A 24,622-nucleotide genomic window follows, 5' to 3' on the forward strand; every position below is an offset into this window, starting at 1 on the left:
ACAATGTCCCATGCTAAGATGGTAGCCATCGATCAAAATCAAATTCCAAAATTTGAAAAACTTTGGCATCCTTGGATAAAACAACAGTTCCTGTCAAACTTCAATGACTCTGTCCTGTTGCCATGGTAGCAGATTAAATGACTTACAGAGACACCCATTCTAAGGCTTCAAAGAGAACTAAAAAGAATAATAAACTGACGAGCGGGACAACCTTGTGGACCGTACCTCTGCCTTTCTACCCTTTTTCTTCTTTCTGTTTCCTTTTCTCCACCTTACGATTAAAGCTCATTATCAGAATTTATTTGACCTATATACACTCTACCTGTAAACAATATGTATAGTAGGTATAAATCATTTAAATACCTACAAAAGTAACTAAGGAAATGATATATATCTTTAATTTAGGTTTACGTGAACCCAATGTTTAATATTTGAAATTTCATGATATTTACCTATATAAACCCTACTGTAAAACAATGAGCTTACTTTATAGATCCTTGTAAACTTACTTTATGTATCTTTATAATATTGTATACTCAATAAACTTCTTTTGACAAGGAAAATGTATAAATATAATCTCTTCAAACATATGAATCGCTAATATTGATTTATATATTTAACAAATACTTGTAATTAAAGTGGTTGTAAATCGTTAGGGTTTTTTACCTTAATGCATTCTATGTATTAAGGTAAAAAACCATTGTGTACCCCCTCACTCTCCTTATACTTACCTGAGCCCTATCCAGTGCTGTGCATGAGAGCAGCAGCTCCCCCAGCTCTGTCCTTCCTCACTGCACAGATTGATAGCACAAACAAACAAAAGATTTCCCAGCACACTTACCGACCAGCCTGCAAAAGAACCGAATTGGCCCTGTCTAAAGCCTGGTTCAACTCTCTGCATTGAAAAGAACTGTCAGCTCCAGTCGGAGCCGCTGTACTAACTATGCAAAGTTAATACAGCGATCTCCCCTGTTGTGCTTCACGAGCTGTTGTGTTCTGACAGGGGGACAGCCCACCTCTCACCAGAACACTCCGATCAGCGCTCTCCGCCATTGTCTGACAGCGCTGATCTGGAGTCGGTAAGCTATTAATTATTTAATTTTTAAGACAGTGTTAAGCCTGGTATACGCCATTCATTTTTTTTTCGTTCAACTCAGCGAGTTGAACAAAAAAAAGCTGACAGCTCCGGTCAGAGCTGCTGTACTAACAGTCTGATATTACTATAACGATCTCCCCTGCTGAGCTATTGTGTTCTGACAAGAGGACGGCCCCCCGCCAGAACACTCTGGTCAGTGCTCTTAGCAATTAGCTGAGAACACTGATCAGGAGATGGTCTGCCGCTGGTTTTCCAGCATACATGGCCAACAGAAGCTTCTGCTGGACCAGCTGCCCTACACACGGGCCGAATGTCGGCTGGTCATTAACCACTTGCCGACCAGCCGCCGTCACTATACGGCGGCAGGTTGGCACGATCCTGCAAACCGTCGTAGCTGTACGTCGGCTCCTTTAAACGGGATATCAGGCGCGCGCGCACTCGCTACACTGCGGGGGTGCTGATGCTCGTGACCGGTGGTCGCGATGACCGCCGGCCACGCGCAATCACGGGCACGAGAGGCAGAACAGGGACAGTGTGTGTAAACACACAAATCCCTGTTCTGTGAGGAGAGAGATGCAGTTTGTGAGTTCCTAATAGCTAGGAACCACAATCCGTCATTTCCTATAGTCAGTCCCCTCCCCCTACAGTTAGAACACACACTAGGGAACACAGTTAACCCCTCGGTCGCCCCCTAGTGTTAACCCCTTCCCTGCCAGTGACATTTATACAGTAGTCAGTGCATTTTTATAGCACTGATTGCTGTATAATTTTCAATCGTCCCTAAAATGTGTCAAAAGTGTCCGATCTGTCCGCCATAATGTCTCAGTCTTGATAAAAATCCATTACTAGTAAAAAAATGAATAATAATAAAAATGCCATAAATCTATCCCCTATTTTGTAGATGCTATAACTTTTGCGCAAACCAATCGACATACGCATATTGCGATTTTTATTACCAAAAATATATAGAAGAATACATATCGGCCTAAACTGAGAAAAAAAAATTGCTTTTTTTTAAAAAATTGGGGCTATTTATTATAGCAAAAAGTACAAAATATTGTGTTTTTTTCAAAATTGGCGCTCTTTTTTTGTTTATAGCGCAAAAAATAAAAACCGCAGAGATGATCAAATACCACCAAAAGAAAGCTCTATTTGTGGGAAAAAAAAGGACGTCAATTTTGTTTAGGTACAGCGTCGCACTACTGTGCAATTGTCAGTTAAAGTGAAGCAGTGCTGTATCGCAAAATATGGCTTGGTCATTGAGCAGCCAAATCTTCTGGGGCTGAAGTGGTTAAACGGCCCATGCCGCCTGACATTCAACCCCTGTGTACTAGGCTTAAATGCCTAAATATGACTAGGTATCTGCCTCTTATAGTCTACTGTGTAGCAGAGTTAGAGAGGGGAAAGTAGCACAAGGAGCCAGTCAGGTATTGTACAGTGCTCATATGTACATTTAGCTTCTTGCCTGGAGTTTACTTTTAAAGATACATTGTGCATTATACTGAAGCAGCATCCGCACATACAAATGCACATTTGTAACAGTGCAACAGTCAAAGAGATTGCCTTGGGGTCAATATTAGTTTAAAAAGAAATGTGCTCGCTGCAATTACTCTGAAAGAACATTTTATATGGAAAAAAATATGCCAAAAGCTTTTCTTTTTTGTGAAAGCAAACATATTAAACTTGTGGGAAAAGAAAATAGAACACGACCAAAGCTGGAAGACAGAAGCCGATCTGATAGAAAGAGTCGTGCAAGAAATTCATGAAAACCCAAAGGCTTCTTAAATATATTTGCTTGACCTCCTTTACTCTCTTCATCTTCCAATTTTTTTTTACAGCAGAATATCTGTAGTGCACTTCACAGTACAACCACTAATACCCATGATTTTTTTTCATCTTTTTTTTTTCTATATATAATATATTGGTTGTTCACTTGAAAAATGTGAAGAGTGAAAAGTCTACCCAAAACTAACAATTGTCCATTTTAGGATAATAATAAATTAAACTTCTGTAAAACCTGTAGATATAAGTTAATGTGGGTGAGTGGCTATTAAAATATAGAACCGCATCCCATATTACAGAACATAATAGAAAAAGAAATAGTGGGACTTTTCAGGTGCCATATACCAGATAACAAAACTACATTAAAAGTTCATTATTTATTAGACTTCCCCTGAAAAAGCCCAGTGGGCAAAACATGTTCGGAACTATCATCTCAATACTGCTATGGAATTAAAGTGACTGTAAAGTCAGAAGGTTTTTTATCTTAATGCATTCTATGCACTAGGATAAAAAAACCTTGTGTGTGCATCAGCCCCCCCAATACTTTCCTGAGCCCATCTCGATCCAGCGATGTTGCAGGAGTGTCTCGGCTGCCCGGGACTCTCTCTCCTCATTGACTGTGATGGCAGCATGGCGCCATTGGCTCCCACTGCTGCTATGCAAAGTCAGTGAGCCAATGAGGAGATAGAGGGGGCAGGGCTGAACTGTGGCTCTGTGTTTGAATGGACACCTAGAGCAGCAGCTCGGGTGCCCCCATAGCAAGCTGTGGGGGCACTTGGCAGGGGGAAGGGTCCAGAAGCACTGGCCAGGGACCCAAGAAGAAGAGGATTGGGGCTGCTCTGTGCAAAACCATTACACAGAGCAAGTAAGTATGACATGTTTGTTATTTTTAAAGAAAAAAAAAAAAACTTGAAACTTTAGTATCACTTTAAGGACTACAAGAAATGTTTCATGATTGTATACGGTTTTATATGGATACAGTATTTTATCACAATTTTCTAATAAATAATGCATTTTTAATGTAGTTTTGTTATCTGGTATAGGGCACCTGAAAATGCTGATGTGTTACTTGGCCCAAGCACATGTGAATGAATGCTTGTACAACAGGGACCTTAGATTGTAAGCTCCTTCAAGGCAATGAGCGATGTGGATGTAAAGGACTGTAAATACATGTAATAAATAAATAAAGTGCTAAGAAAATATCCGAGCTGAGCCTCCAGTGGCTGAAAAGGCAAAGAAGAAAATGTCCTAAGTATGCAAGATGTAAGTATATGATTAGGTTCCCTCTTAAAACAGTAATAAACCCAAAAGCAAACATTTATTATATTGTGGTTTACCAATTCTTGGATGTGAGATCTGTAAGTTTTCTTTTTTTTTTTGGCTTTGTTTCTTCTATATTCTTCTGGAGACACAGCCAGTAAGTTTGCTTGTTTTTCAAAAGAACAAGCTTTCTTCCAGATGTATCAGTTTACAGGGATGGAAGTTTAGCTTCAGTTTGTCAGTGTATTTAAAACTACCAGTACATTTAACACTACCCCCCCAGACTGACAATTCTGCTGTCTCCTGTGCCCCCTATGTCATTCATCCAGAGTGGAGACACTCTAATACAGGAGACTTGCCAGATCACCAGGTGATCAGGATTATGTTAAACTGTTTGGTACTTTTTATTTTATTTTAAGTTTTGGTATGAAAATGAAGGTGGCTGCAACATTTGTTCAAAAAAGTATTCTTTTTGATAATACAATCTAAAGTTGGTCTACCGGGTCCAGTTCAGTGGTAGACATTAGGCAGTATTTATTGGATGGATGGCGGTTGGTTATTGAGCAAGTGGAGGAGAGGGTGGGCTTGGTTAATGGGACATATAATATGGGGGGGGGGGCTTGGTTAATGGGACATATAATATGGGGGGGCTTGGTTAATGGGACATAGAATATGGGGGGGGGGCTTGGTTATTGGGACATAGAATATGGTTTAGGTAGGAGGTGGAAGATCAATTGGAGGGTCATTATTTAATAGTCTGGTTTGATACAATTGTACTGTAGATTGTTAGGTATCAAGTGTTTGGTACTTGCATTGTTTCAATAAAAGCATTAGGGGAATGCTGGTTTTGATGTCAGAGCTATGTTGTAGATCCTGATACATGCACTTACTTTGATTTTAAAAGCCCCATATTGTCTGGAAATCAGCTTTATAATGTATTTGCAACCAAAATTGGGATAACACCTACTTTATATTTGTCACATGCCCCCATTCACATAACATAACTTAAAAAAGAAAAATGCAGTTTACCTTTTTTAGATACTCTGGTCTGGAACCTCCAGCAAGGAATAATCCTACATTGTTCACTTTGTTTATGAGGGCGCTGTCCGGCTGTGTTTGCTGTAATTAACCCTGTCTATATTGTTCAGGCAGATCTTCATTATCAGTGCAGACCTACCATGCCTCCCGCCCTCTGCCCTACTGTGAATTCAACAGCAGCAGTAGTGACTGCAGGCAGACAAGTACACACAGAAGAGGAGTCCACCCACTGTTGTGTTAAGGTAGGACTGTGAAGGGGGAGAGTTGTAAATGCAATGGGCACTGTTGTTGCAAGGAGGGACTGTATTTGGGGGGAGGGAGCTATGATGTGAAGGGAGGTCTGTGATTGCAAAGGTAGCTGTGATGTAAGGGGGCGATGTGAGAGGGGGGAGCTGTGATATGGGGGGGATGCTGTCATTGCAAAGGGGGCTGTCATGCAAGGAGGGGGGTAATTGTGATGTGAGGAAGGGGGGGCCTGTATTATGGAGAAGACTGTGACGTAATGGGGTGGTTTGATGTGAGGGGGTCTGTAAAAGCAAGGGGGGTTTGATGTAGAGGGGGGCTGTGATGTGATGAGGGGGGCTGTGACTGCATAGGGGACTGTACTGTGAATTGGGGGAACTGAGAAAACTGATATAAAGGATGTTGTGATGTGAAGGAGGGAACACTGATATAAAGGTGACTGTGATGTAAAGGAGAGGGGGGGCTGTGATGTGAAGGATCAGAGTCATAGAACAAAAATGAGATTCATACCCCTTCACAGGGCCATCTTTATTATTGATTGGAATTTCACTCTCCATCCCAACATCCCAAAAATTGGTCCAGGCTCACTAATTGGTTGCTGCACATCCTTACTGCTCACTGATTCGGTTACTAGAGGTTACTGCACATTAATACTGCTCACACATTGGTTGCTAGAGGTTACTGAACATTATTACCGCTCACTGATTGGTTGCTGGAAGTTTCAGCCTTTTATCCATTTTTATCCTTTAAGCATCCATTTATTTACAACACATGCCAGCAGAGAAACAATAAGTGCCATACTTACGCACCAAAAACACGTCAACAGACACAAAATATATATCTATGTATCTGCAAAGTGTACCATTGCAAAAGGTCATTGATATAACAATTTATTTGACAAAATGTCGTATATACATGTAGAATCTGGTACAGTGATGAATTCATATTCCATAAAACGGCAAAATGCATATCACATCATTACATTACATGGAGTAATAAAATGTCGAAGCCCCGACGCGTTTCGACCTATGTACGGTCTCTTCAGGGGGCACATCTGAATCTATAAATACAAATATTGAAAATAATATATGATTTTCTAAAAAAGATCACATTAAATAAAATAAAACATAATGATGGGTTTTACCGTAGAAGTGAAATAAGCATATCTAGTGGGGACATTGGGGAGCCACTGAGGGGTCCGGGCGGTGCGCGGGCCATCCCCAACCCCCACCCGGTGTAAGAGCTAGCCCCCAGGGGCTTACAAGGAGCCACACTGATGCACGTCCCCCCGGGGGAGCGGGAGACCGAACACCTGCAACAGATATCCATAAACAGCACATTAGAGAATTAACATATTTGTGTATAAGTCATCGTAATAAATATTGATTTGAATTATATATATATGGAGACCAAAAAATGTGTGTATGTTTTTAAAGATGGTAGTTGAATCGCAAAATTAAACAAATGAATAATCAAGTTGAATTAGTATTGCTAGCAACCCAAATAAAATGTGCAAGTAGTGTGCTATAAGTGAAAAAGGGAATCCTTGGGAAAGTGCCTAATGAGAAAAATCCTAGTGTGATGGTGTGATGAGAAAAAATCTTAGTGTGGTGGTGTGAGAGACCTAATGTGATAGTGTGATGGACCATGTGTTGGTAAAAGTGTGGGATAAAAACACAAAACAGACCAAACAAATAAAGTGAGAAAAAAATATGATGAAAAACCAACAAAATGGCAGTGTGTGAGAAAAGAAGAGAAGTGAAATGAGATAACGTGACTATGAAACATAAGAGATTTACCTTGTGTTGTTGTATAAGGTATGTAAGACTGGTTGGCTTGGCAACGACCAAGCTGCAATTATTAAAAAACAAATACTGTTTGTCCTGGCCAGCATGGAAGGACTGTTAGCTGGTAGACATTAGGTCTCCTAATATATGTAGGCTAAGGCTGATGGAATAATCACGTGCAGGTGCCCAGCTCCCCCACCCATCCAGGACGACGGCGTGTGGGCCGCCAGCTACAGCCCACGTGTGGCTCCCTCGGCGTCCCGGAAGACCGAACGGTCCCGACCACCGTCGTCACCTCCGTCGCAAAACGCGTGACGTCATGACGGCGCGCGCGCGCCGGGCCACGCACGCGCACACCGCCATAGACACTCCGGAGGTGAACACGGGACGCCGCCGGCAGGGTGAAGCTCACCACGGCGCCTAATGAAAGGCGCCAAGCAGAGCAAACATGGGGGCGTGCGGATGATCCACACGCCCCCACCCTGCCGGGAAGTCTCAAGGAGGCCATGCTCCACCCCAGGGGGGGGAGGGGGAAAAAAGACCGCACCCACCGGGACCCAACAGCGATCCCCCAAGTATGAGAACCACATATAAATTAGCATTTGACATAATTATGAGATGTACCAAGAAAACAATAACAATAAATGTTTGCATATGTTAGACAGGAGCAGTGTGCCAGAGCCCTAACTCCGGACTTCTGCATATGAGCCAATACAGTTACAGTCATAAACTGCCATATGAAAAATTAAATATCATGCAGTACAGGGGTCAGTTTCTCCTGGTGCATGGAAGGGGAAAGGATTGAATCGCAAACCAATTCCCCCTTGATTAGAACAAACTGTGTTCAAAAGTAGTAAATATATTACAATTAAATTGGTAAATGCAGGAATCCGAAGGTGGCATAAGACACACTGCTACCTGTTTTTGTTCTCAGGTATGTCAAAGCGGGGAAGGGTGTTTAACCACCCATGGAAAATTGTAATAAAAGGGAGACATACATAAAAGAGAAGAGAACAAGGGAGCTGCACACCCCGAAATAGATAAAAGACTTTTTGGATTCCCCTAATTGGGCTTTAAAGCAGCAAAATGTACCATTGCAAAAGGTCATTGATATAACAATTTATTTGACAAAATGTCGTATATACATGTAGAATCTGGTACAGTGATGAATTCATATTCCATAAAACGGCAAAATGCATATCAAATCATTACATTACATGGAGTAATAAAATGTCGAAGCCCCGACGCGTTTCGACCTATGTACGGTCTCTTCAGGGGGCACATCTGAATCTATAAATACAAATATTGAAAATAATATATGATTTTCTAAAAAAGATCACATTAAATAAAATAAAACATAATGATGGGTTTTACCGTAGAAGTGAAATAAGCATATCTAGTGGGGACATTGGGGAGCCACTGAGGGGTCCGGGCGGTGCGCGGGCCATCCCCAACCCCCACCCGGTGAAAGAGCTAGCCCCCAGGGGCTTACAAGGAGCCACACTGATGCACGTCCCCCCGGGGGAGCGGGAGACCGAACACCTGCAACAGATATCCATAAACAGCACATTAGAGAATTAACATATTTGTGTATAAGTCATCGTAATAAATATTGATTTGAATTATATATATATGGAGACCAAAAAATGTGTGTATGTTTTTAAAGATGGTAGTTGAATCGCAAAATTAAACAAATGAATAATCAAGTTGAATTAGTATTGCTAGCAACCCAAATAAAATGTGCAAGTAGTGTGCTATAAGTGAAAAAGGGAATCCTTGGGAAAGTGCCTGATGAGAGAAATCCTAGTGTGATGGTGTGATGGTGTGATGAGAAAAAATCTTAGTGTGGTGGTGTGAGAGACCTAATGTGATAGTGTGATGGACCATGTGTTGGCAAAAGTGTGGGATAAAAACACAAAACAGACCAAACAAATAAAGTGAGAAAAAAATATGATGAAAAACCAACAAAATGGCAGTGTGTGAGAAAAGAAGAGAAGTGAAATGAGATAACGTGACTATGAAACATAAGAGATTTACCTTGTGTTGTTGTATAAGGTATGTGAGACTGGTTGGCTTGGCAACGACCAAGCTGCAATTATTAAAAAACAAATACTGTTTGTCCTGGCCAGCATGGAAGGACTGTTAGCTGGTAGACATTAGGTCTCCTAATATATGTAGGCTAAGGCTGATGGAATAATCACGTGCAGGTGCCCAGCTCCCCCACCCATCCAGGACGACGGCGTGTGGGCCGCCAGCTACAGCCCACGTGTGGCTCCCTCGGCGTCCCGGAAGACCGAACGGTCCCGACCACCGTCGTCACCTCCGTCGCAAAACGCGTGACGTCATGACGGCGCGCGCGCGCCGGGCCACGCACGCGCACACCGCCATAGACACTCCGGAGGTGAACACGGGACGCCGCCGGCAGGGTGAAGCTCACCACGGCGCCTAATGAAAGGCGCCAAGCAGAGCAAACATGGGGGCGTGCGGATGATCCACACGCCCCCACCCTGCCGGGAAGTCTCAAGGAGGCCATGCTCCACCCCAGGGGGGGGAGGGGGAAAAAAGACCGCACCCACCGGGACCCAACAGCGATCCCCCAAGTATGAGAACCACATATAAATTAGCATTTGACATAATTATGAGATGTACCAAGAAAACAATAACAATAAATGTTTGCATATGTTAGACAGGAGCAGTGTGCCAGAGCCCTAACTCCGGACTTCTGCATATGAGCCAATACAGTTACAGTCATAAACTGCCATATGAAAAATTAAATATCATGCAGTACAGGGGTCAGTTTCTCCTGGTGCATGGAAGGGGAAAGGATTGAATCGCAAACCAATTCCCCCTTGATTAGAACAAACTGTGTTCAAAAGTAGTAAATATATTACAATTAAATTGGTAAATGCAGGAATCCGAAGGTGGCATAAGACACACTGCTACCTGTTTTTGTTCTCAGGTATGTCAAAGCGGGGAAGGGTGTTTAACCACCCATGGAAAATTGTAATAAAAGGGAGACATACATAAAAGAGAAGAGAACAAGGGAGCTGCACACCCCGAAATAGATAAAAGACTTTTGGATTCCCCTAATTGGGCTTTAAAGCAGCAAAATGTACCATTGCAAAAGGTCATTGATATAACAATTTATTTGACAAAATGTCGTATATACATGTAGAATCTGGTACAGTGATGAATTCATATTCCATAAAACGGCAAAATGCATATCACATCATTACATTACATGGAGTAATAAAATGTCGAAGCCCCGACGCGTTTCGACCTATGTACGGTCTCTTCAGGGGGCACATCTGAATCTATAAATACAAATATTGAAAATAATATATGATTTTCTAAAAAAGATCACATTAAATAAAATAAAACATAATGATGGGTTTTACCGTAGAAGTGAAATAAGCATATCTAGTGGGGACATTGGGGAGCCACTGAGGGGTCCGGGCGGTGCGCGGGCCATCCCCAACCCCCACCCGGTGAAAGAGCTAGCCCCCAGGGGCTTACAAGGAGCCACACTGATGCACGTCCCCCCGGGGGAGCGGGAGACCGAACACCTGCAACAGATATCCATAAACAGCACATTAGAGAATTAACATATTTGTGTATAAGTCATCGTAATAAATATTGATTTGAATTATATATATATGGAGACCAAAAAATGTGTGTATGTTTTTAAAGATGGTAGTTGAATCGCAAAATTAAACAAATGAATAATCAAGTTGAATTAGTATTGCTAGCAACCCAAATAAAATGTGCAAGTAGTGTGCTATAAGTGAAAAAGGGAATCCTTGGGAAAGTGCCTAATGAGAAAAATCCTAGTGTGATGGTGTGATGCGAAAAAATCTTAGTGTGGTGGTGTGAGAGACCTAATGTCTACCAGCTAACAGTCCTTCCATGCTGGCCAGGACAAACAGTATTTGTTTTTTAATAATTGCAGCTTGGTCGTTGCCAAGCCAACCAGTCTCACATACCTTATACAACAACACAAGGTAAACCTCTTATGTTTCATAGTCACGTTATCTCATTTCACTTCTCTTCTTTTCTCACACACTGCCATTTTGTTGGTTTTTCATCATATTTTTTTCTCACTTTATTTGTTTGGTCTGTTTTGTGTTTTTATCCCACACTTTTGCCAACACATGGTCCATCACACTATCACATTAGGTCTCTCACACCACCACACTAAGATTTTTTCTCATCACACCATCACACCATCACACTAGGATTTTTCTCATTAGGCACTTTCCCAAGGATTCCCTTTTTCACTTATAGCACACTACTTGCACATTTTATTTGGGTTGCTAGCAATACTAATTCAACTTGATTATTCATTTGTTTAATTTTGCGATTCAACTACCATCTTTAAAAACATACACACATTTTTTGGTCTCCATATATATATAATTCAAATCAATATTTATTACGATGACTTATACACAAATATGTTAATTCTCTAATGTGCTGTTTATGGATATCTGTTGCAGGTGTTCGGTCTCCCGCTCCCCCGGGGGGACGTGCATCAGTGTGGCTCCTTGTAAGCCCCTGGGGGCTAGCTCTTTCACCGGGTGGGGGTTGGGGATGGCCCGCGCACCGCCCGGACCCCTCAGTGGCTCCCCAATGTCCCCACTAGATATGCTTATTTCACTTCTACGGTAAAACCCATCATTATGTTTTATTTTATTTAATGTGATCTTTTTTAGAAAATCATATATTATTTTCAATATTTGTATTTATAGATTCAGATGTGCCCCCTGAAGAGACCGTACATAGGTCGAAACGCGTCGGGGCTTCGACATTTTATTACTCCATGTAATGTAATGATGTGATATGCATTTTGCCGTTTTATGGAATATGAATTCATCACTGTACCAGATTCTACATGTATATACGACATTTTGTCAAATAAATTGTTATATCAATGACCTTTTGCAATGGTACATTTTGCTGCTTTAAAGCCCAATTAGGGGAATCCAAAAGTCTTTTATCTATTTCGGGGTGTGCAGCTCCCTTGTTCTCTTCTCTTTTATGTATGTCTCCCTTTTATTACAATTTTCCATGGGTGGTTAAACACCCTTCCCCGCTTTGACATACCTGAGAACAAAAACAGGTAGCAGTGTGTCTTATGCCACCTTCGGATTCCTGCATTTACCAATTTAATTGTAATATATTTACTACTTTTGAACACAGTTTGTTCTAATCAAGGGGGAATTGGTTTGCGATTCAATCCTTTCCCCTTCCATGCACCAGGAGAAACTGACCCCTGTACTGCATGATATTTAATTTTTCATATGGCAGTTTATGACTGTAACTGTATTGGCTCATATGCAGAAGTCCGGAGTTAGGGCTCTGGCACACTGCTCCTGTCTAACATATGCAAACATTTATTGTTATTGTTTTCTTGGTACATCTCATAATTATGTCAAATGCTAATTTATATGTGGTTCTCATACTTGGGGGATCGCTGTTGGGTCCCGGTGGGTGCGGTCTTTTTTCCCCCTCCCCCCCCTGGGGTGGAGCATGGCCTCCTTGAGACTTCCCGGCAGGGTGGGGGCGTGTGGATCATCCGCACGCCCCCATGTTTGCTCTGCTTGGCGCCTTTCATTAGGCGCCGTGGTGAGCTTCACCCTGCCGGCGGCGTCCCGTGTTCACCTCCGGAGTGTCTATGGCGGTGTGCGCGTGCGTGGCCCGGCGCGCGCGCGCCGTCATGACGTCACGCGTTTTGCGACGGAGGTGACGACGGTGGTCGGGACCGTTCGGTCTTCCGGGACGCCGAGGGAGCCACATGTGGGCTGTAGCTGGCGGCCCACACGCCGTCGTCCTGGATGGGTGGGGGAGCTGGGCACCTGCACGTGATTATTCCATCAGCCTTAGCCTACATATATTAGGAGACCTAATGTCTACCAGCTAACAGTCCTTCCATGCTGGCCAGGACAAACAGTATTTGTTTTTTAATAATTGCAGCTTGGTCGTTGCCAAGCCAACCAGTCTCACATACCTTATACAACAACACAAGGTAAATCTCTTATGTTTCATAGTCACGTTATCTCATTTCACTTCTCTTCTTTTCTCACACACTGCCATTTTGTTGGTTTTTCATCATATTTTTTTCTCACTTTATTTGTTTGGTCTGTTTTGTGTTTTTATCCCACACTTTTGCCAACACATGGTCCATCACACTATCACATTAGGTCTCTCACACCACCACACTAAGATTTTTTCTCATCACACCATCACACCATCACACTAGGATTTTTCTCATTAGGCACTTTCCCAAGGATTCCCTTTTTCACTTATAGCACACTACTTGCACATTTTATTTGGGTTGCTAGCAATACTAATTCAACTTGATTATTCATTTGTTTAATTTTGCGATTCAACTACCATCTTTAAAAACATACACACATTTTTTGGTCTCCATATATATATAAAATTCAAATCAATATTTATTACGATGACTTATACACAAATATGTTAATTCTCTAATGTGCTGTTTATGGATATCTGTTGCAGGTGTTCGGTCTCCCGCTCCCCCGGGGGGACGTGCATCAGTGTGGCTCCTTGTAAGCCCCTGGGGGCTAGCTCTTTCACCGGGTGGGGGTTGGGGATGGCCCGCGCACCGCCCGGACCCCTCAGTGGCTCCCCAATGTCCCCACTAGATATGCTTATTTCACTTCTACGGTAAAACCCATCATTATGTTTTATTTTATTTAATGTGATCTTTTTTAGAAAATCATATATTATTTTCAATATTTGTATTTATAGATTCAGATGTGCCCCCTGAAGAGACCGTACATAGGTCGAAACGCGTCGGGGCTTCAACATTTTATTACTCCATGTAATGTAATGATGTGATATGCATTTTGCCGTTTTATGGAATATGAATTCATCACTGTACCGGATTCTACATGTATATACGACATTTTGTCAAATAAATTGTTATATCAATGACCTTTTGCAATGGTACATTTTGCTGCTTTAAAGCCCAATTAGGGGAATCCAAAAGTCTTTTATCTATTTCGGGGTGTGCAGCTCCCTTGTTCTCTTCTCTTTTATGTATGTCTCCCTTTTATTACAATTTTCCATGGGTGGTTAAACACCCTTCCCCGCTTTGACATACCTGAGAACAAAAACAGGTAGCAGTGTGTCTTATGCCACCTTCGGATTCCTGCATTTACCAATTTAATTGTAATATATTTACTACTTTTGAACACAGTTTGTTCTAATCAAGGGGGAATTGGTTTGCGATTCAATCCTTTCCCCTTCCATGCACCAGGAGAAACTGACCCCTGTACTGCATGATATTTAATTTTTCATATGGCAGTTTATGACTGTAACTGTATTGGCTCATATGCAGAAGTCCGGAGTTAGGGCTCTGGCACACTGCTCCTGTCTAACATATGCAAACATTTATTGTTATTGTTTTCTTGGTACATCTCATAATTATGTCAAATGCTAATTTATATGTGGTTCTCATACTTGGGGGATCGCTGTTGGGTCCCGGTGGGTGCGGTCTTTTTTCCCCCTCCCCCCCTGGGGTGGAGCATGGCCTCCTTGAGACTTCCCGGCAGGGTGGGGGCGTGGGGATCATCCGCACGCCCCCATGTTTGCTCTGCTTGGCGCCTTTCATTAGGCGCCGTGGTGAGCTTCACCCTGCCGGCGGCGTCCCGTGTTCACCTCCGGAGTGTCTATGGCGGTGTGCGCGTGCGTGGCCCGGCGCGCGCGCGCCGTCATGACGTCACGCGTTTTGCGACGGAGGTGACGACGGTGGTCGGGACCGTTCGGTCTTCCGGGACGCCGAGGGAGCCACACGTGGGCTGTAGCTGGCGGCCCACACGCCGTCGTCCTGGATGGGTGGGGGAGCTGGGCACCTGCACGTGATTATTCCATCAGCCTTAGCCTACATATATTAGGAGACCTAATGTCTACCAGCTAACAGTCCTTCCATGCTGGCCAGGACAAACAGTATTTGTTTTTTAATAATTGCAGCTTGGTCGTTGCCAAGCCAACCAGTCTCACATACCTTATACAACAACATAAGGTAAATCTCTTATGTTTCATAGTCACGTTATCTCATTTCACTTCTCTTCTTTTCTCACACACTGCCATTTTGTTGGTTTTTCATCATATTTTTTTCTCACTTTATTTGTTTGGTCTGTTTTGTGTTTTTATCCCACACTTTTGCCAACACATGGTCCATCACACTATCACATTAGGTCTCTCACACCACCACACTAAGATTTTTTCTCATCACACCATCACACCATCACACTAGGATTTTTCTCATTAGGCACTTTCCCAAGGATTCCCTTTTTCACTTATAGCACACTACTTGCACATTTTATTTGGGTTGCTAGCAATACTAATTCAACTTGATTATTCATTTGTTTAATTTTGCGATTCAACTACCATCTTTAAAAACATACACACATTTTTTGGTCTCCATATATATATAATTCAAATCAATATTTATTACGATGACTTATACACAAATATGTTAATTCTCTAATGTGCTGTTTATGGATATCTGTTGCAGGTGTTCGGTCTCCCGCTCCCCCGGGGGGACGTGCATCAGTGTGGCTCCTTGTAAGCCCCTGGGGGCTAGCTCTTTCACCGGGTGGGGGTTGGGGATGGCCCGCGCACCGCCCGGACCCCTCAGTGGCTCCCCAATGTCCCCACTAGATATGCTTATTTCACTTCTACGGTAAAACCCATCATTATGTTTTATTTTATTTAATGTGATCTTTTTTAGAAAATCATATATTATTTTCAATATTTGTATTTATAGATTCAGATGTGCCCCCTGAAGAGACCGTACATAGGTCGAAACGCGTCGGGGCTTCGACATTTTATTACTCCATGTAATGTAATGATGTGATATGCATTTTGCCGTTTTATGGAATATGAATTCATCACTGTACCAGATTCTACATGTATATACGACATTTTGTCAAATAAATTGTTATATCAATGACCTTTTGCAATGGTACATTTTGCTGCTTTAAAGCCCAATTAGGGGAATCCAAAAGTCTTTTATCTATTTCGGGGTGTGCAGCTCCCTTGTTCTCTTCTCTTTTATGTATGTCTCCCTTTTATTACAATTTTCCATGGGTGGTTAAACACCCTTCCCCGCTTTGACATACCTGAGAACAAAAACAGGTAGCAGTGTGTCTTATGCCACCTTCGGATTCCTGCATTTACCAATTTAATTGTAATATATTTACTACTTTTGAACACAGTTTGTTCTAATCAAGGGGGAATTGGTTTGCGATTCAATCCTTTCCCCTTCCATGCACCAGGAGAAACTGACCCCTGTACTGCATGATATTTAATTTTTCATATGGCAGTTTATGACTGTAACTGTATTGGCTCATATGCAGAAGTCCGGAGTTAGGGCTCTGGCACACTGCTCCTGTCTAACATATGCAAACATTTATTGTTATTGTTTTCTTGGTACATCTCATAATTATGTCAAATGCTAATTTATATGTGGTTCTCATACTTGGGGGATCGCTGTTGGGTCCCGGTGGGTGCGGTCTTTTTTCCCCCTCCCCCCCCTGGGGTGGAGCATGGCCTCCTTGAGACTTCCCGGCAGGGTGGGGGCGTGTGGATCATCCGCACGCCCCCATGTTTGCTCTGCTTGGCGCCTTTCATTAGGCGCCGTGGTGAGCTTCACCCTGCCGGCGGCGTCCCGTGTTCACCTCCGGAGTGTCTATGGCGGTGTGCGCGTGCGTGGCCCGGCGCGCGCGCGCCGTCATGACGTCACGCGTTTTGCGACGGAGGTGACGACGGTGGTCGGGACCGTTCGGTCTTCCGGGACGCCGAGGGAGCCACACGTGGGCTGTAGCTGGCGGCCCACACGCCGTCGTCCTGGATGGGTGGGGGAGCTGGGCACCTGCACGTGATTATTCCATCAGCCTTAGCCTACATATATTAGGAGACCTAATGTCTACCAGCTAACAGTCCTTCCATGCTGGCCAGGACAAACAGTATTTGTTTTTTAATAATTGCAGCTTGGTCGTTGCCAAGCCAACCAGTCTCACATACCTTATACAACAACACAAGGTAAATCTCTTATGTTTCATAGTCACGTTATCTCATTTCACTTCTCTTCTTTTCTCACACACTGCCATTTTGTTGGTTTTTCATCATATTTTTTTCTCACTTTATTTGTTTGGTCTGTTTTGTGTTTTTATCCCACACTTTTGCCAACACATGGTCCATCACACTATCACATTAGGTCTCTCACACCACCACACTAAGATTTTTTCTCATCACACCATCACACCATCACACTAGGATTTTTCTCATTAGGCACTTTCCCAAGGATTCCCTTTTTCACTTATAGCACACTACTTGCACATTTTATTTGGGTTGCTAGCAATACTAATTCAACTTGATTATTCATTTGTTTAATTTTGCGATTCAACTACCATCTTTAAAAACATACACACATTTTTTGGTCTCCATATATATATAATTCAAATCAATATTTATTACGATGACTTATACACAAATATGTTAATTCTCTAATGTGCTGTTTATGGATATCTGTTGCAGGTGTTCGGTCTCCCGCTCCCCCGGGGGGACGTGCATCAGTGTGGCTCCTTGTAAGCCCCTGGGGGCTAGCTCTTTCACCGGGTGGGGGTTGGGGATGGCCCGCGCACCGCCCGGACCCCTCAGTGGCTCCCCAATGTCCCCACTAGATATGCTTATTTCACTTCTACGGTAAAACCCATCATTATGTTTTATTTTATTTAATGTGATCTTTTTTAGAAAATCATATATTATTTTCAATATTTGTATTTATAGATTCAGATGTGCCCCCTGAAGAGACCGTACATAGGTCGAAACGCGTCGGGGCTTCGACATTTTATTACTCCATGTAATGTAATAATGTGATATGCATTTTGCCGTTTTATGGAATATGAATTCATCACTGTACCAGATTCTACATGTATATACGACATTTTGTCAAATAAATTGTTATATCAATGACCTTTTGCAATGGTACATTTTGCTGCTTTAAAGCCCAATTAGGGGAATCCAAAAGTCTTTTATCTATTTCGGGGTGTGCAGCTCCCTTGTTCTCTTCTCTTTTATGTATGTCTCCCTTTTATTACATATATCTATGTATCTATATATAGACCTATAGATATCTATAGATCTATATATATTATAAATTACAGAAATCGCAGCTGTCCCCACACCGGCAACCACTCACAGTCAGAACACAAAACACGTAGCGAGTGTGTGGGTACAGGAAACACAGGGAAATCGCATGGTCAAAAGCACAATGCAACTTCCCTGTAGCTACAATTAAAAAAAGGTGCAGGCACCTTTTTTTCCTTGAAAATGCAGGCACAGCTCCCCATACAAATAAATGGACTGTCTTACCCAGCAGATGCGGGCCTCAAACCCACTCCAGTGTGAGCCTAGCCTTGGGATGCAGGGCAGTGTACATGTCAGTAGTAGGTAGGGCACGGTACAGAGGTAAGTAGTATGTAGGGCAGTGTACAGATAAAAGTAGGGCAGAGGACAGGAGATGATAGGACAGAGGATAGGGGATCAGTAGGGCAGAGGACAGGGGGCAACAAGACAGTGTACAGATGTCAGTGGGATGTAGAGCAGTGTATGGAGTTCATTAGAGCAAAGGGCAATTTGCAGGGTTTAGCAGGGCAGAGGACTGGGAGACACCAGGGCAAAAGACTGAGCGTCACAAGGGCAGAATACAGGGGGTCTAGAGGGAACAGTACAGGGGGGGTCAGCATGGCACAGTAAAAGGGGTCAGGAGAGTGCAGGGAGTGAGGGCAAAGTACAAAAGGTTCAGGAGGTATGGGGATGGGAAGGCACAGTAGGGGCGTCAGGAAGGTACAGTACAGGTGCTGGGAGGGCACACACCAGGGGCTTTGAGGGCACAGTACGGGTGTCAGGAGGGTACAGTACGGGTGTCAGGAGGGTACAGTACGGGCGTCAGGAGGGCACAGTACAGAGGTCAGAAGAGCACAGTATGGGAGTTGAGAGGGCATAGTACGGGGGTCAGAAGGGCACAGTACAGAGGTAAGGAGGGCACAGTACAGGGGTCGGGAGGGCACAGTATGGGCATCAGGTGGGCACAGTACAGAGGTCAGGAGTGCACAGTACAGGGGTGGGGAGGGCAAGGTACAGGGGTGGGGACAATACCGGGGTTGGGGAGGGCACACTACGGAGGTCAGGAGGGCACAGTACAGGGGTGGGAAGGGCACAGTATGGGGGCTGGGAGGAAACACACGGGGTCAGGAGGGCACACACTAGCTAGGGGGCAGTAAAATCCTGGAGGCAGTGACAACCTGTAATTAACCCATTCATTTCTCCCAGCGCTACATGAAAAAGATGCCATCTTCCCATTTGTCAGCAAACATGCAGCACTTCTATGCTAAGCTGCAGTAACTCAGCAGACTTAGCATAGAGTTGCCTGCAGATGAGTTTACCTCCACAGTCCAGACACACTAGCTCAGGACTCGGCTTATCTCCTCAGTGAGCTATCACACCACATTCTTCCCAGCGGGCGTGATCTCATAGGTCGGGCACATCCCCATCCCCCCGTCCTACATCCAACAGGAGGCTTCATCTTAGGGATGTCCCTTCGTTCAGGAGAGTGCCAGTCTGTGCGGACAGTGGACAGCAATCCCCAGTACAGTGATCCGCGATGTGCTGTCCCGACCGCTGCTTTGATTTTTAGGAGCTTTCTAACAGTTGGAGAGTATGGGCAGCGCAGTCTCTAGGGGCAGCTGCTTTGGGCCCCCAACAATGACTGGGCTCTGGGCAGCTGCCCCTTTTGCCCAGCGGTAAAGACAGCCCTGCCCCTTTGGAAAGAAAATTTTACTGACTAGACATCCATGACGTTTAATTCAGTACCCCCAGTTTAGAGGCTGGACTTCTTGCATTGTATGTTAACGAGGACAGACTTGGGATAGGCTCACTCTAACATTGTTGAAAAAAATTTAAATCAGTCATGACACCTGCTACTGAGAAACATCTAAAAGGTAAGAAATATATACAGTATATAAAAAAATAGTCATGGTGTGTTCATGGGAACATACTGTATAACAAACATGTAGCACTGACCCCCGAAGGAGCTGCTGATTTATTTGGGCCTGTACTCTGCTTTGTTTCCCCTTTGAATTCTCTCAGTCCCCCCTGACACAGCTGTGGTGTAATAGTGTGCAGTCAAGACAAAACCTTAAAGGCAAGTTTACAGTACACAATGTAATATACCTGTTTGTCTTTACCTTAGCCTCCACTTGCTTGACGATGCAAAGGGAAACAACACTCACACAGTTGTACTTAAATACCAACTTTGTTTACTGTAATTGCTTTAAAGTAAGACACTACAATGGTTGCACTGTCAGACCAACGTAGGCTGACAGTCAACTGACTTTACTTACAAAGATATTATACAGATGTAAAGTGTTTGAAATAACTCGTTGGTAATGTGCTGAAGAACATAGGATAAATGACAGAGTGAATTGATCTTACTATGAGTACTATCCTATCCTAGGCACGCTTTGCAGCTATAATTGAATCAGAGACTAATTTAATAAAGTATAGTGCAACATTTAGGGAGCTCCCATACTTAATATCACAGTACCCTCAATATGGTAAAGAAACACAAAGCCTTGTGTTTTATTAAACAGTCCTTCTTTTCTTCTGCTAGCAAAGAATAAAGTGAATTTGTAATCCAAGGGTTAATGACTCTTGATCAAAGTAGGCTGAAATAGAGAATCAAAGTTCTGGCCCGGCAGCACTGCAACTATTTCGGATGCCAATGACACAGTACTAAATCTTTAATGAGGTACAGGCCCGAAGCCTAATCTTAACTCAGTCTAATCCTCTTGACTTTGCTTGTAGGACTATGGGTCCCAGCAACTCTGTATTGTACAGATGAATGTGTAAAAGTACATCAAGAAGCATTTCGGCAACAGCCTTCTCACCCAACCAGGACAGTATTGTCAGAAGGCTCCGCTCTAATGTACAGGGTTCTGTCTCCGGCCGGCCGTCACCTCTGCATTGCTCCGCTCCACACAACGAGACGCTCCGACACTCTCTGATGACTCCGACAGGCTCCTCTGGCTCCTTCCCAGTTTTGCCCCACCATCAGCCCAGCTCACAGGTGTGGCACAATATTGCTGCTCGGATTGCTCTTCCGTGGAGGTAGGCCGCGCTGCGCTGGAGACCTCACACAGATCCTCCCAGGCTGGCCATGAGTGTCCAAGAGACCTAAGATGGCCGCTCCTAGCCTTTTTATAATCTTCCCACAATGCAGTTCTGTTCTCCTGATGTTCATGGGAGTTAATGGGTATCATGGGTAGGTCAAGTTAATGTCCAAATGTAAACAAACAAAACACTTCCATGTCATCTTCTTAAATGATAGAAAATAAAGATGCAGTCATTTCATATTTTGGCCGCTAGATGGCGCCAGATGCTAAGCTACAATATAACATTAATTTATATAGCTAATGTGACCGCTACAAACATATAGTGGGGTTTTCTCATTTGACTGCAAAAGTGGATACACATTTGAAGGTTGATCCTGTAGTACAGCAAAAAAAAAGGTGAAGGATCTACAACAGATACAAAAATGTATTTCTGCCCCTGGTATTAACATTAGTTTATTTTTTCTTTTCTTAATCTAATTATTTACTTTAGCTTTACTTTGGCTTGAGTGCTTATTTACCTCATAGGATGGATGACTCAAAATGAAGGTAGCAAAATATACAAATATATTTGTATGGCTCACGGTGAACTGAAACTATTCAGTGTGTCACTACAGATTTCCCATAATTACAACAAGCTTAAAAGTTTCCAGAGTTCTATTTACAATAAAGTGATCCAAATTTGAGCATTGTCGTCATCATGTCTTCGTTTCCAAAGTGTGTGTCATTCTGGCTGAAGACCTGGAGCGGTTTGACAGTGAAGTCTGATGAGATGTGGGTGACATGGGAACTCAGATAATAGGTCATGTAAAACATACTGTAGCATTAGACTTTTACATACCGTATCAACGTTCAGGCCACAAGCTAAACGATTGATGTAAACCAATCAAGTGCATAAATTAAGCTAAAAATCAATTACAAGGCAAACATAACTGTGATCAATGCTCCATACATGTGTACCAATCAATTTTTTTTTCATGCACAACTGATCAACTTGGGTTTATCTAAAACTGTCGCTCATCGCTATGCCACACCATTTTTGTCTCACTCAATCGATGTCCAATTCAGTTGTTTTGCCAAATCAAACATCCATCGTTCAGTTTTATCACACCAAGTATGGCTACCATTGCATATATTCCATGTTATCTGAACAAATGTTGAATTCCCAGACCAGCAATGCTTGTCTTTTTGTCAAAGCAATATTAACGTCAAAAACAAAAATGTACACACGACTGGACTTTTCGTCGGAATGAACTCCGAAGGAATTTTTCGATGGAGTTCCGACGGAGTTCCGCTGAAACGGCTTGCCTACACATGATCACACCAAAGTCAGTTCATTTAGACGTACACCACATATGACGGAACTATAAAACGTAAGTTCAATAGCCATTGCGCCACCCTTTGGGCCCCTTCTGCTAATTTCGTGTTTATCTCGTTTTAGTAGAAGTTTGGTGAGAGACGATTCGCGCTTTTTCAGACTCATGTTTTTTCAGATCGTTTAACTGCTGTTCAGTTTGTGCATGTGGGGTTTGCATCTGCTTTTCAGTGCGTGTAGTCAGTTCACATTTGTTCATTCAGTGCGTTCTTATCTGCTCGTTGCTGATTTTCAGCTCGCTCTTCACAGGCCTTGCTGTTCTTCAGTGCATTCTGTTAAGTATGTTCTGACCAGCCAACCATTTTGAAGCCATGTTGTGGGTAAGTACTCATCGTAGAGTTCCTGCTATGCTTGGGCTTGGTGTTGTAGTTCATTCTTCGACCCAAGCCCAGTTCATGAACAGGGTGGGGAGGAGTTCATGGACCAAGAATTGGTTGCTCCAGTGTGACCAATTCTGTCACATGCCTTTGCTTTGTGAGATCCGTGAGAATAATCCTGACGATTTCAGGAACTTTCTCAGGATGACGGACCCCATTTTTCACCGTTTGTTGGCTTTGCTGACCCCTTATATCAGCAGGCAGAATACCTGCATGAGGCAAGCCATCACTCCGGAGCAGAGGCTAGTCGCCACGTTGCAGTGCTTGGCGACTGGGAGAAGCCTGCAGGACCTCAAGTTCTTGACAGGCATCTCCCCCAGGGTCTGGGGATCATTATCCTAGAGACCTGTTCTGCTATCATTCAGGTCCTGCAGAAGGACTATATTAAGGTAAGATGTATCATTTAACATCACATTCTATTGTATTTAATGTTTGCTAATGTATTGTATTTCTTCCCAAATCCCTAATTCAATTTCAATCCCTAATTACCATGATTGCAATATGCTGTGAATGTCCCCTTTGTCCTCATGCATGCTGTAATCTTTTAATGCTCCTTTTTTGGCCTTCATGCATATTTTTCTTCACTAACCTCCCCAGCATGCTATACTGGGCCCATATCCACCTAGTCTAGTCACTTAACAATGTATTTTGTCAGCTCCATTGTAGTGCTTTACCCTAAACACCCCCTAAAATGTGTCCAAATGGTATGTGTGTCCTTAAATTAATTTATAAGCCCCCCTTAAAATGTGTCCAAATGGTATGTGTGTCCTTAAATTAATTTATAAGCCCCCCCTTAAAATGTGTCCTAATGGTATGTGTGTCCTTAAATTAATTTATAAGCCCTCCCCCCTTAAAATGTGTCCAAATGGTATGTGTGTCCTTAAATTCATTTATAAGCCTACCCCCCCTTAAAATGTGTCCAAATGGTATGTGTGTCCTTAAATTAATTTAACCCCCCCCCTTAAAATGTGTCCAAATGGTATGTGTGTCCTTAAATTAATTTATAAGCCCGCCTCCTCTTAAATTTTAACAATGGGCCATCAGAGGGGGTGAGGAATCTGATAAGTGGGCCTTATATTTTGGTCTTTAAATAATACTTAAAATAAATGTTATAATGATGTTGGCCAAGAATGTTTTTTGTGTAATCTGCTTGCAATGTTATGTGCAAAAGTACTTAGATTGTGTTTTCTTGTTTGACTCCCCAGTTTCCTTCAACGCCACAGGAATGGCAGACTGTGGCATCCCATTTTACCACCCGTTGGGACTTTCCCAACTGTGGAGGGGCTATAGATGGGAAGCATGTCCACATCATGCCACCACCCCATTCGGGGTCATACTATTTTAACTATAAGGGGTTTCATAGTATTGCATTAATGGCGGTGGTGTTGGCACAATATGAATTGCTGTATGTGGAAGGACTCCCCTTTGTCTTCATTGCAGATGAAGCCTTTGGTCTGGGC

The 24,622-nt window shown here is 43.0% G+C and overlaps 1 long non-coding RNA gene across 1 annotated transcript in view; it reads left to right on the forward strand.

The window, feature by feature from the left end:
• LOC141133573 (uncharacterized) overlaps window positions 1–12,137 on the forward strand; it is a 37,114-nt gene extending 24,977 nt beyond the window's left edge. The window contains exons 2-3 of the long non-coding RNA XR_012243096.1: window positions 5,287–5,418; window positions 11,955–12,137. This is a non-coding gene — a long non-coding RNA (uncharacterized lncRNA). The remainder of the gene's footprint in view (window positions 1–5,286; window positions 5,419–11,954) is intronic.
• Window positions 12,138–24,622: the final 12,485 nt, after the last annotated feature.

Source organism: Aquarana catesbeiana, linkage group LG01 (genome assembly GCF_042186555.1).
Source record: "Aquarana catesbeiana isolate 2022-GZ linkage group LG01, ASM4218655v1, whole genome shotgun sequence".
Taxonomy (NCBI): domain Eukaryota; kingdom Metazoa; phylum Chordata; class Amphibia; order Anura; family Ranidae; genus Aquarana; species Aquarana catesbeiana.